Genomic DNA, 15161 nt, shown 5'->3' with positions numbered 1-15161 from the left:
TTTATTACATGCAATAGGTGTCTATTTAGTCAGGGGCACTGGCCTCTTTTCCCTTAGATTGGCAAATTAAAAAATGACAACAGCCAACACAACAATAGCCATCTGGTGTGAATGAATCAAAATTATATTTTTTGTATTTTTGTCAGATCAGCCAAAAATATACTTTTGGTGTGCCACAGAATGTTGGTAATTAGGTTACATGTGCCATGAGATGAAAAGGTTGAAAATCGCTGATTAATATATTTCCTCTATTTATGGAAAGTTTATGCGTGCTGGCATAAACCTTTACAATTTTTCTATAATGGTTTCTCTCCTGGACAGAGAGAAACCAGGTCATTTCTTTTCCCTGATTCATTTATGTTTGTCTGGAGAAGCCAATCAATCATGAAACCTAATTAGCATGCTACACTCAGCAGCTATGAGTGCTACCGAAATGTCCTTCATTCATATTAACATCATAATTTTAGTAGAGGTTACTAAATAAATAACGTGTCTTATTCATTGGGGCTTCTCTTAAAAACAAAGATGCAAATTCAAAAAAGAGAGAGAGAGGTCATCTAAAGCACATAAGAAACACCAGGTCCTCTTCAATGAATTATGACTTGGTTATTTCTCCCAAGGAACTGGGAACTCAGATTGCAAATGTTAATCAACTTCAACCTCTATTTATCATGCAGGACAGATGAAAAATTCAGACATAAATGTCATTAGTCATTTAAAAAAAGTATCTTCTGGAGCTGGCATGCGCTGGTCAGAGATTCAGAACAAATGTAACTGGACAGTAGAAAGTAGAATGATGTCATTGGGTTAAGTCAGCTGAGACAGGTGGTCTGCAGGCTGCACCATAATCCCCATACCATCTTCAATCTGCCAGATAAAATTAATGGTACACTCCAAATAACAAATGACTGGTGTTTGGGGCTATAACACGAATTCCTTTGCAAGGTCATTCATGTGAACACCACATCTTTTACTAACCTTTCACTAAGATCACTAGGGAAACAACACATATGAATCTGACATCACGGTCCAACCACTGTAGCATTGGGAAAAATAAGAGAATCAGGACCTTTTTATATAAAAGTAAGACGATGAATAAATAAGAAATTTGATTCCCAGATCTTTGGTTTAGAGATCAGACACATAGAAGGAAGCCTGAGCCCTAAATGTTAAAAGAGCACATGATTTCACTCATATGTGGGATATAATGATCAACATAAACTGATGAACAAAAATAGATCCAGAGATAAGGGGTAGGGGAGAGGGGTAAAGATCAACCAAAGGACTTACATGCATTCCTATTAGCATTACCAATGGACACAGACACTGGGGTGGTGGGGGCCTGCCCTTGGGGGTGGGAGTGGCGGGGGGGGGTCAATCAGGGGAAAAAGGAGACATATATAATACTTTAAACAATAAAAAAAAAGAACAATAGGATTTCCAATAGGAATGAAAATTCATTTCCACAAGAGTCAAGGAAGGGCTATTGGTGGCACATAGATGCTGCTCAGGCATATGTCTCCTATTTCAGCTCCGTACTGAAACACAATGGGGGTGGGGTACCCCAAGATATCCAGTTATACATTTTTGATGTTTTCAGGAGCAAATGGACAAGGTGACTTGCATCAGGAGGAGTTTAAGCACAGACCAAAAGATCACTTAGCAGAGATCTTGGGTACAGACACAACCTTTAAAATCCCTCCCAACTCTTATATCTGAGACTATGAAATCATCCTGTACTTCTACATCTCTTATGTGACTCTTGTAATTATTTCTTTAACGCATTGTTCTTACAGTGCCATGGAGTCAGAAACTAGCTCTTCGTTGTGTGCTTCAGAGGCTAGCGCAGCTTATCTGACAGAGAAGGTGCTCAGTAACCATTGTTCCTTAACTGACTGACGCTTCTCATGAACCTAAAAAGGGTGCTTATTGAGTTAAAGGTTTAAACATAAAGTCGGCATGATTTCCTCCTAAACTTAAATGGAAGGTGTTTTAAATAAAATTCTGATTATTGTGACTTCCAAAGTTTTAAGTTAATATATTCTGGATTTTAAGGTGACTTCATGTTTCATTATAGTTCTTTATAGTGAACATCTAGCTTTCTATCCCACTCCCAGGAGATAATGAAGGGAAAATAAGACTTTTGCGGGGCTAGCTATCTGAACCTGTGCCAGTAACCTGTATTCTGACACACACTCTTGCTAGAAGATAATTAGCTCCATTCTTATCTGTGATGCTTGCCCTGCCTTGCAGAACCTGTTTCCTGGAATACTCCCATTTCACAGAGGCCATAAACCATGAACCACATACAACTCCCGGAAGGGACTGTCAGCACTGGCGCCAGCCAGGCCAAGCCTTTGGGTGTAATCTCACTTTCCCCATCCCAACTCGCAGGGGGCTGCAAAGCCTGGGAAAAGTCTAGAAGCCTGATCCATATTTGGGGGACAAAGAAACTAAAAGGGATAAAAGGAAGACTTCCTCCATACTCATCACTCAGGCTTTGGGGGTTGATTCCCCTGAGTCAGCGCACTCATGCATTAAAGGCTCCTCGTCTGACTCCTCTGAGTGCCTGACTGATTATTCTCCCATGCCACCTGGCAGCTTATCTACAACAATACTAGCACATATATATATCTATAGTATATAGTAAGCATAAACTTTATAAATAGGGACAGCTATCTCATTCTCAAAATTGTTTATTTCCCTTAACTTTATCATTAGTATTATAAAATTTAAATATTTTCTAAACAACTAAATATGATTTTCCAAATAATGTTCTGCTTCTGTCAAAATTCTTCTGGAAGCTTCAAAATTTTAATTTTAATAAATGCAACAGCAAAAAATAAAAATGTCATAAAATTAGTTGTAATTTTGGGGAAAATCATAAAATATGGATTCTGCATTCAAATTACTTCAAAGTTGGTGTCAATTTATAATGTAATTAAACTAAAATCAATACTAAAAGATACAAGGTTAAAATCGCCAACAGAATTTGGACCTAAACAAACCATTTTCTTAAATCCTTATTGTTGAAAGTATTATGTATGCCCCATTTTTTCTCCCATTGATCCTTTACACAGCCTTCCTGTGCCCCCCACCCCAGGCCTCTATCACCCTACTGTCTGTGTCCATGAGTTATGCATATATGAATACAAGTTCTTTGGTTGATCTCATCCCACTCACCTACCCCCACCTTCTCTCTAAGGTTCTTCAGTCTGTTCAATACATTTATGCCTCTGGGCTTATTTTGTTCATCAGTTTATTTTGTTCATTATATTCCACATTTGAGTGAGATTATCAAGGTTGAAAGAACAAGCCTCGAGGGAAATTAAAGAGTAATTTGAACTAAATGGAAATGAATATACTTATTTTCAAAATGTATCTGATACAGGTAATATAGTGCTTAAAGGGAAATTTATAGTGTTAAATGCTTGTGGTAGAAAAGAAAAACTCTGATCTTTAACCAAAGCTTCCACTCTAAAAGACTAAAGAGAGCAACATAAAGACAAAGAAAGTAGAAAGTAAATAATGAAAATAAATTAGAAATCCATGAAATAGAAAACTATAACAAAAAAAGGAAAAAAATTAGAGAAAATCAATGAGTCCAAAAGCCAGTTCTTTGGGGGGAAAAATAATAAAATTGATAAAGTTCTAGCAAGACTCACAAAGAAAAAAAAAGAAGACATAAAATAAAAGGGGAGTAAAAGCATGAATATCATTACAGAACACAAAGACATTCAAAGGCAATAAGGGAATACTATAAACAACTTTATGAACATAAATTCAACAGTTTAGATGAAATGGACTAATTCTTTGAAAATCATAAGCTACCAAAACCCACTCAAAATGAAATAATCTGAAGTTTTATAACTATTAAAGAAGTGAAATCCATTGTAAAACCTCTGAAAAAGAAATCTATAGGTCTCAATCATTTTACTGATGATTCTTACCAAATATTTCTTAAAAACACTAATTCTAGAAAACATCTTTCAGAGAAAAGTAGAGAAGCTTCCTAATTTATTTTATGAAGTGTGAATTAATATGACATTAAAGTTGGATAAAGACAGGATAGAAAGAGACAACTACCTACCAATATTCCTCATGAATAAAGAGGCAAAAATGCTTACCAAAATTAAATGTAGCAATATATAAAAAGAATACTGAACCACAACCAAGTGGGGTATAATCAAATAATCCATAGAATGGAAAACTGTTTCAATATTTGAAAATCAATCACTATAATACACCATATTCACCGTATAGAAGCACAAACACATTATATCACGTAATGCAGAAAAAGCATTTGGCAAAATTCAAAATTCATTTATAAAAACTCTCAGCTAACTCAAAGTAGAAAGGAACTTCTTCAACCTAATAAAAAAGTGTCCATAAAAAAAACCTACAGCTAATATATTACTTAAATGTGAAAAACTGAATGATTTAGCCCCTAACTTTGGGAATAAGGTAAGCGTGTCCACTCTCACCATTTTATTCAACATCTTATCAAGTGTGATAAAGAAAGAAATAGAAGTTAAAAATCTTACAGATTGGAAAAGAGTAAAATTCCTATTTATAGATAACATGGTTGTCTATGTTTTTAAAATCCTAAGAAATATTTTTATAAACTAGAACTACTTAGTGACTTGAGTAAGGTCATAAGATACAAAAAAAAAAACACCCATCGGTCATTCTATATAATAAAGAAGTAATATGCAAATGGTCATTATGCCGATCAGCAGGAGGGCGGGGCAACGAACTACAAGCAGATAGCTACAAGGAGGGCGAAGCAGTGAGCTATGAGGGCGGGGAGCTACAGGAGGGCAGGGCAGTGAGCTACAAGTGGCAGTGGTGGGGTGGCCAGCTGAGGTAAGCGGCAGCAAGCTACTCGTGCACGGATTTGTGTGCAGGGCCACTAGTATTCCTATATATCAGCAATTGAAAATTTGAACAATTAAAAAAACAAATCTAAAAAAAGAATAATATTTATGTCTTCAAAAATATAAAATTATTAGGTATAAATCTAATAAAATATCTGAATGATAAAAAAATAAAAAACACTGATGAAAAATTAAAGATGACCTAAATAAATGAAGAGATATGTGATGATTACTACATTCTAAAAGGATTTTAAATTTTAAAATTCTGACACTATCGGGCATGTGTGGGGAGAGGTGTGGGATGGGAATGGGGGGATGAGGACAAATATGTGATACCTTAATAAAGAAATTAAAATAAATAAATAAATAAATAAATAAATAAAATAAAATTCTGACACTATCAAGTGCTGGTGTTGTTGTGGATCAAGTGGAACTCTCATACACTGGTGTGGAAATGCAAACTGAAATAGTCATTGTAGAAGACAATTTCTTATAAAGAGAAATATATTTACCATATAACCCAATACTCCCAGTCCTATTTGCCCTAGAGCAGTGAAAACACATGTTTACACAATGAAACTTTACACAAATGTTTTCAGCAGCTCTACTCATAATCCTCCAAAACTGAAAACAATCCGTGTCCTTCAATAAGCAAAGGGTTAAGCGGTGCTTCATCTATGCAATGGACTCAACAGTCAAAAAGAACAAACTTAATACATGCAATGTATTGAGTGAACTTCAAAACCTTATGAGAGTGAAATAAGCCAGTGTCAAAGGTTACCAATGATACATTTCCATGTCCATGACATTCTCAAAAAGGCAAATGTACTAGTATAGTGACAGAAAACAGATCACAGAAAACCGAAGGAGGAGGAGGATGTCACCGCACAGGGACAACAGGGAGATCTGGGACTGATGGAGGTGTTCTGTCTCCTGATTGTGGCAGTGTCTGCATGAATCTACGCAGCTATCAAAACTAATAGAACTGTACAAAAAGTTATTTAATTAAAATTAAATTAAAATATAGTGGGATCAAGAGAAGCTATTTGTATTAGGGATGTTCTCAGGCTCAGAGAATAGGAAGCTAAACTAACATTGCCTTAATTAAGTAAAGATTCCTTTTTCCTACCAGGGAAGTCCCAAAATAAGCAGTTTTCCATGTGGTTAGCTCTTCAATAATAGTGTCAAGGCCACAGGCACTTTCTACTTTCAGGTCATTGCTCTTAGCCTGTTGACTTTTCATTCTCACGCTTGTCTGGTGGCCAAAATATGGCCACTGCAGTTTCAGGCATTATGCTCCTGCTTAAGGCTGAAGAGGGGCTTCCCGAGAAAGCCATATCTTCCCTCATTGCCAAGAAATCAGAGCCTTTCCAGGAGACCACCACTTCCAGCAGGTTTCTCTACATTTCATTGGCCAGAACTGGGTCACTTAACCACCACTGGGTCCTGATTGTGTTTGCAATCACTAGTGAAGGACATAGTTACCACCTTTACAAATCACTATTCATCTTGAGGAGGTGGAGTAGAGGCCCAGTGCCCTAAAACTAAGCAAACCACACGAGAAACTATCTGCTTCTGCTAGTTAAGAGTATGAGCTAAAACTTTCTCTCTTTTTATTTCCACATCACATATGGAATTGTTTTATTAAAGACCACTTCACTTTGAAAGCATGTTCACTTTCTCTAATTACACAATCATTTCAAATCCTTACCACAATGTTAGCATATGTAGCTAGTCAGGTATTAATGAAAGAGAAGGGAACTAAGCCTGCTAAGCCTGATTACTTCTGAATGCTACAGCTTCACAGATACCCCAGGGGACAGCTGCATCCTTTGTCAAAGAAACATTAATCTCCATGTAGGGAGGAAGGACAGTTTTCCAATCATCCCAGAAACACTTCATCCCTTCCCAGGGATGAGGGGAGAGATAAACAGTGAGGACAAAATTCCTTTGCTGGGCATAAGCCAAGATGGTCCTTATACTAAGCGCCCCTGCAGAAGTCAGATAATGAAGCAGAACTATGAGGCATGTCTATCTAGTAGAAGCCAAAATGGGAACCATACAGGGGAGAAGGCTATGCTGGGAAAACCTGCGGAAGGGATAAGGTAGGATAAGGGCACAAAACCCCAGAAAATCCAGGAAAGAGACTGGATAGGGGGAGGTTCCAGCACAGCCCCAGGAGGAATCAGGAAAGAGGTTGGGTAGTTTGAAAGGCAGTCTGCTTGTTCCCAAAACCAAGAAAATCCCTACGTGGAGGATTAGCAGGGACCTTAGGGCAGTTGCTACTAGAGCCTGCTGGATCTCTACACCCCCGAAAGCATATTATTTCTTTTCACTCCAATAAATCTTGCCACTATGCTTAAACTTCTCCCATGCGTGAGTCCTTGAATTTCTTTTCTTGAGATACCATGAGAGCCCATTTCCTCCAGCAACAAGTTTTCTAATATATCCAACCTAGATCACAGACAATTTATTTGGGATAAGCTTACATTTATTTCACATTTAAAATTGATGTGAAAAATAGTGTGCATAAATGTACATACAGAGAAACTACTGTTACAGAATTTACCAGGTGACCTGAAAATACACAAGGAGTACTCAGAGATTCAAGAAAAACCCTTTATTTAAAGCAGCGCTGCTGGCTCAGGGGATTCGAAGATCCAAAGCCTGAACAGCCGATACAATGAGCTCACCCCCTATATATATTTCTAAATTCTTTGTTTCCTTACTTCCGGGCTTTTGTGGCGGGCTTTCACAGTCAGTTAGAATGGGGAAGTTATATTGTATCTAAATGCCTGGCCTGGGTGGCACCAGCGACCACTCCCCCACCCCCCCCCCCCCCGCCGCCCCACAGTCAAGCTGCCAAATTCCCAGCTTATGGCCCCTGCAAACTGGGAGCACCCAGGAAAACAGACTATTGCCTAAGGAAGGGGGCAGTGACTTAATTGTAGGCTAACAAGAATGTGCACTAGGACACCGGTCACGGGCACAGATTCAGATTGCTACCCACCCCCCGCCCCCCAAGTTGCCTCTATATTCCTCCTCACTGCTGCTTTGAAGAAAGTAAGCTGATACAAAAAGTTGACAGCAATGTTAACAGCCAATGTTTTCATCCTACACTCCAATCTTTGAAAAGAAATTTCCTTCCAATATAGTTTTCCAATCACCTTAACAGAGTATTTTCTTCAGAAAGCTTAAATGCCAACTTCATTTGCTTAAGGACTGCATGATCACAGCATTGTCAAGTAAGAGGACCTGAAGGGAGACAGTGAAGATGTGATAATATATTCTCACAAAATTCACCTTTCCTGTTTATTTTGAAGTCAGCAATTGTTTTTTATTTTTTTATTTTTGTGGGGTGTTTTTGGTTTGGGGAATTTTGTTTTGTTTTCAGTGCAAACCTTACTCATTCCCAATCTCATTTTGATCTTTCATGCTCCATGCAAAATTTCCAACCAGAGAAGAAATATTTGGTGCCTTGCATTTGTTTATCCTCATAGGCTTACTGATTTTGTGTCTAGTGCGTCCTTACATTGTAGTATACAAAAACGAAAGTAAGGTTTATTTTAGTCCATGAACAATATGAAGTAAGTAAGCACCTGCCAGCAGATCAGCATTTAAAAAGCTCCCATGGAAATTTAAGGACAATTCAGACTCTTTCTTCAGATCTGCTTTCATAAGTGATCCTGCTAACCTGTTACATTTTTTAAAATGCTAATCTCTCTCTGCTGAGCAGCACACAGATAAATGGAATCTAAACTGCTGAACTACATGCTGTACCAGCTGTAAAAGACAGGTACAGTGTGTGACTCATTTTAGTTACTTTCTCCTTGGGGGAGAATAGGAAGCAGTTGTTCCGAGCAATTTGTATTGACTCACCAGTCCTTTTCGGGAGATGACGAGCTTCTGTAAGAATGGCAACCTGTGAAGGCAAGAAATAAGATTGTGAAATTTCACTCATCATCTGGAAGACAAAAAATTAAAATCCCATCCTCCCCACTCGCTGCTCAATTTCTGGCATTTGGTTGAGGTATTCTATTATGAGAATGAGGATATTCCCTGTACCCATGTACCCAAAGAGGCAATTGTACTGACAAATGTGTTCGATGAATAGATTTATCCAGCTAATGTCACTGCAGGGAATTTAATCCAATACCACAGATTGGATTTTAATCCAATAACACAAAATATATTTTGTAAAGTTATAAAATTATTCATCTGTTTCTGATTTATATTAAGTCCCATAGTTTACTTGAATGTGAAATTCATTAAATTCTAAGATAAACTGCATAATTCCCTTCACTCTTAGAAGATTAACTGAAATACTACTTCATCAAGGAAATAGCATCTATCAGATATAAATGTCCACAAATTGATTGCTTTATATTTTTACCTGCATCTCTTCTCACTGAGCATTACCATTAAGGGAGAGGGAGGAGTGGTTTTATTACAAGCCTTCACTGAAATTTTATTTAATGCTTTATGTAACCAATACCAACCCCTCTGCTGAACCTCTTCTTTTAACTCCCACCACTCAGAGGCTGACCTTTCAAAACATAGTTGACATTATGCTTTTATTTCACTTACTCCGTCAGCCAGAAGAGAACATAATTTTATCTCTTTGTACTATGCACCATAAACAAGGCTGTCTATAAGTTACACATGTCCACTCTACTGGGCAGCTCTAATACAGGTCAGCTCTACTCTAGACAGTCATTTGGAGACCCAGGCTCTTTCTACTGTGTGAGACAACCACAGAGGAGAAAGAGAGATCAGTATTGCGTTTTTACAATGCATTTCCTCATTTTCTACCTCAACAATGCAATGTTGAATGCAGAGAACTAGGAAACTAGCTCCAGGGGATGTAGAATAAAGGAAAGAGGCACAAGAGACCAACTAGTCAAGATAACTAGGTATAAGGTTCACATCTTTTAAAAAGCATATCCAAACCCCCAAATCTACCAGTCCCTGAGTTCAAGCCCAGGCTCAACTACTTACTAGTCATATGACATTGAGCAAATTAGTTATCATACCTGTCATTCGATGTGTTTATCTGTAATGTCAGTATATTTACAGAACTTCAAAGGATTATCCAATGAATCATAGGAATTATTACCCATAAGATGTTAAACAACACTGGTCACATAAAAAGCCATCTCTAAATGATAGACTTGTTTATTTTGTCTTTTCCCTAGATTACAAATTCCTTAAGTAGCAGCACTATAAAGCCTTTAACATACCTGACAAACAGCAGTTTTGCTTAATAAATGCATGCCAAATGTATAAATGATCTATAGGAATAATATCATTAATATACACGACACACATATATAATCATATGTAATGCTTAGGTGAATCCCATGAGGTAGACTTTTTTTTAATCTCTATTTTAACAGGTGAGGAAAGGAGGCCAAAAAGATTGTACAATCTGCCCAAAGTCATACAGTAAATCAGAGTCCACACACAGGCCTGTCTTTCTTCAGTGTCCTTCCTTTCCCACTGCACACACCGTCTAGGAGTAGGCAAGCCAACCTAGTCATACCTCCATAGTGTCTTTATCACATAACCAAAATTATTTTGTTGTGTATATCTGCTCCAATTCTGTGAATTACTCAATTAGCAAGCAACAAGCTTTGTTAATTAACTAACAGCAAGTGTTAGCCACATGGATCAAAATGTGGGTAGAGAACAAAGTGATTTAGAAGGTAGAGCCCACTAATTTTATTTTTTAACGTATTTTTATTGATTTCAGAGAGGAAGGGAATGGAGAGAGAGATAGAAATATCAATGACAAGATAGAATCATTGACCGGCTTCCCACAACCAGGCATGTGCCCTGACCCTGGAATCGAACGGTGACCTCTTGATTCATAGGTAGACACTCAACCACTGAGCCACTCTGGCGGGCAAGCCAACTACTTTTAAAACAATTGCTATGTATAGCTGATTCAATGTTCCTAATTTAGCCATTAACTGAGATTTAGAGCACGTGAAGAAGTGAAAGGTTAGGCAGAAAGATGTCTAGGCTGGATGTCAAGTAAGCAGTAGGACAAATAGACTCTGTGCTCAAACAGAGAGGTCTGCCCAGATAGGTGCAGGATTCATGGTCATATAGAGAGCGCAAAAAAAACGTGGGAGAGGAAGAGGTCACTCAGAGATTTAAACATCATTTCTTTCCTTACACTGTGTCAATTTCAGGTGGCAGAGAAGCTGACTGAACTGATGGTAACCTAACATCTCTTACTCTTTCCAGTGCATCAAATAGTCCGAATGAATTCCTGGGTAGAATTATTTAAAGATCCTTCTACCTCTCCTTTTCCATCTCATTATTTCTTCAGTTGTTAAAAAAGTGTTAAAGTAATTAAACAAAGAGGCTATTAGAATTAGGTGGCTCTAATGTGTTAGTAGCCTATACAAGCAAACTAAAATCTAAGTCACAGCCAATTCCTATAAATACAATTGAATCTAAGAAAACAAAAGGTTAAGAGCAACCAATCACAGCCAACTAGGCTTTTCCGAATAAAGCAGTCACTTAAGCTATAGCCAAGCAAATAATTTCCTTACTTTGCTTCCATATCTTCTCTATAAAATAAAAGTTTCCCTCAGGTCCTGTGGCAGAGCGCTCCTCACCACTTCCGGTTTGATGCTGCCTGATTCAAATCAATATTTGCTCAAATTCTTGAAAAGTTTATTTTGCCCTAGTTTATCTTTTAATAAAACAGGTGGGTGGGGAGGAATGTACAACACAAATGCAATATATTATGTCACATTTGAAAAACTGACCTTGATTATTTTCATCTAAGAAGAAAGATTGACCTTGGAGAAGTTTCTAGCAACTTCTAAATGAAAAATAGCTGCCATTGCCCTAGCTGGTTTGGCTCAGTGGATAGAGCGTCAGCCTGCAGATTGAAGGGTCCCATGTTCTATTCCGGTCAGGGCACATGTCCGGGTTGCGGCTCAATCCCCAGTAGGGGACGTGCAGGAGGCAGCCTACCAATGATTCTCTCTCATCATTGATGTTTCTCTCTCTCTCTCACTCGCACTTCTTCTCTGAAATCAATAAAAATATATTAAAAAAAATAGCAGCCATAAAGTGCCAGTAAATAGAATAAACCAATTTTTAGGACAATAGGAAACTAAGGCTGTTAGGACACCACTGGCCAGCCGAAGTGGAAATCCATCTTGTTGTCTGCCCACCTGGGAGTCCTTCTGGTAATGGTATCTCATTTTGCTTTAAGGGTATAATCCTTCCCTATGGGGTGCACTCTTGGTAAGAGTATAAATTAAGAGGACCCATTTGTAGCCCTGTAAAAATGTCATTTTTTCAAGGTGACCTTTTCTCCTTTTTCTCCTTTTGATTGAAACTGGACTCACCCTGCAGCTGACTCACCTGCCTCCTTCTCCCTTGCACGTCCACACCCTTAATCATTAAGCCCTCAGGACAATGAGGTTCTGATCAGCATCAAATATTCTTAGGAACAAAGCCTCTGCTGACTCCTCAGGCAGAGTGTTGGTTAAAGTAGAGATAACATCTAGGCCTCAGGTGTGTTTCAGCTCCGGGCCCAGAAAAGCAGCAAAACCAGACAAGCGATGCCATGGCTGATGTCAGGACCAGAAGTAGTGACTAATGATCCCCTCCCCTAGCACCCACCAATCAGTAGAGACCACCACCCTAACAACCTGCACCATGATTGATGATTTCCCCCTCTATAACCCGTCCCTGAAAAGCCATCAGGAGCCAGGTCTGAGCATTAGCTCACCTGTGTCTCTAGTGTGGGCCACTTCCTGAAAATAAACTCTTACTTTCTTTGCTGCAAAATCCTGTTTGTGTCTTATTGGGCTTTGATGCCCACGGGCAAACAGGCCCCTTTAGTTCAGTAACACAATGTCCACTGACCAATGGGTGCATAGATGGCCTCAGATTGGCCAATACAATTTGGGTTTCTCTCTACGCAAAATTGGACCTTGGTGAAAAATATAACTATTAAACCGTGATGGAAATTATTCAGTCCTAGAGCTAGTCAGTGGCAAACCAAGAGTGAAATCCCAACTGCTTCCCAGAATACGGCTTTATGTTGACAATATCTTTGCTTTTCTTTGTGCTAGAATATTCTATACCCAACCAAATGAAATATAAATCACAATGTACAGTAGTTGCCCTTTACTGACATTATTAGAAAGAATATTTTTCAATTCATTTGTATAACAAATGTCTAAATAAAAGTACTGAAATAAAGAATAACAAACCATTCCCTGACCACCTACAAATGGCTGTTTAAAAACAATATTTATAAATAATATATAATATATTATATAATATATAAAAATATTATGTAGTATATATTATATCATATATAAGATACTATATTATATATAACATATATAAAATTTATTATTGTTGAACTAGAAAACTTCTGCACAGCAAAATAAACCATCACCAAGATGAAAAGAGGAGCCCACTATATGGGAACACATATTTGCCAATGATAAGGAGTTAATTTTTAAAATATATAAAGAACTCATACAACTCAACCAAAGGGAGACAAATAACCCAGTTTAAAAAATGGGCACGGGGCCTGAATAGGCACTTTTCCAAAGGGGTCATACAGATGGTCAATAGACACGTGAAAAAATGCTCAATGTCACTAATCACCTGAGAGATGCAAATTAAAATGACAATGAGGGATCACCTCGCACCTGTGAGAATGGCCACCGTCAATAAATCAACAAACCACAGCTGCTGGCGAGGATGTGGAGGAAAGGGAAGGAACCCTATGCACTGCTGGTGGGAATGCAGACTGGTGCAGCCACTGTGGGAAAGAGGATGGGATTTACTCAAAACAGTAAAAATGGAACCATGGTTTGCTCCAGCGACCCCACTCTGAGGAACATAGCCTAAGAATCCCTAAACAACCATCAGAAAGAAACTGTTTATGGAAGGACTCTTTAATTCACCTGTCGCTGGTCTTCTAGTCACCTCAGCGCTGGGAGGAGCAGGAGCAGGAGGCCCTGGGAGACGGGGCTGCGGGCTGGTGGTCCTGGGCCTGGGTGCATGGTCACCTCCAGCTTTGGGTGGGGCGTGGGGCCCGCACAGCCTTCGGACCAGAGTCCCCCCAACAAAGCCCGTGACTGGGACAGGCAGGGACAAGGCATCACAACAGAAACGCGGTGTGAGCCCAGGACGAGGGGCTCCGGCGCCAGGCACCCGGGTGCCAGCCAGCCGGGACTTCTCCAAGGACGCCACAGATCTCCCAAGATTCCCCGGGAGCCCTGAGCTCCCGCCTCTGCCAGGCTCTGAGCCTCCCTGAAGCTCTAACATCCCAGTCCATCCTCTCTCCCTGCCCACGGGGGGCTGCCTTCCCGCACACCTGCAGGCCTTGCACTGCGCAGCCCCGAAGCCCCGCCCCCACGCCAGGCCCAGCGCCGCCCGCAGTGTCTCCGAGGCACCCATGGTGGTCGGGGAAACACTCCGAGGAGAGAGCAGGGCCTGAGGCTGCTCTTCAGGCCCCGCTGGAGAGCCTTCCGTCCGCACCGCCCAGAGGATCGCAGCCCTCGAGGATGTAACCGTGAGTCTGAGCTGCTGCGCCTTTGCACCACACGCACACCTGGCACACACCGAGTCTGCGTCCCGGGGCGCTGGGCCCGGCCTCGGGCCTCCTACGGTGGCCACGTGCACTGTGCACTGCCCACCACGTAGTTCCCGCAGCACCTGTGCTGGGACTGAGTCCCTCCCGCCCTCCCGCCCTGGGCCCAGGTCTGGTCCAGTCACCATGACAATGTGACCCTGCTGGTTGGGTGGGGAAGTTTGGAGGAGGAGTCGGGTTTGCTTGGTAGGTGGCATGAGCCAGTCCCAGGAATGACAGTGTGGGTAGAGTCGCCGAAAGGCCTGGTCACCAGCTGTCTGTTGGCCCTGTTTTGCACTTTGCCTCTGGCGAGGAGGTGCCAGGTCACGAGGTCAGCTCATTGGGTAATGTGGTTGCAAGAAACTGCTTTACATGGTCTCCAAGACTGAGCAGATGCGATGGGCAAGGGCGGGAGGCAGGACATGGAGGCAGAGAGGGGGGGACCTTCTTCCAGGTGACACGGGGCCATGGCCCACGGGCGTCTAACATGCTGATAATTATTCTAGAGGGATGGGGGGGATCCTGAGGTGTCTAGCCAAAATAACTACAATTGTTATTATTATAAATATGAATTTATATATAAATTATAATGTAAATATCTAATAGCTATCATAAATTATACATTTATATAAAAATAAATAGCACACAATTATTTCATTATT

This window comes from Eptesicus fuscus, chromosome 4 (genome assembly GCF_027574615.1).
Source record: "Eptesicus fuscus isolate TK198812 chromosome 4, DD_ASM_mEF_20220401, whole genome shotgun sequence".
NCBI classification, from domain to species: Eukaryota; Metazoa; Chordata; class Mammalia; order Chiroptera; family Vespertilionidae; genus Eptesicus; species Eptesicus fuscus.
This window is presented reverse-complemented; position numbering follows the sequence as displayed.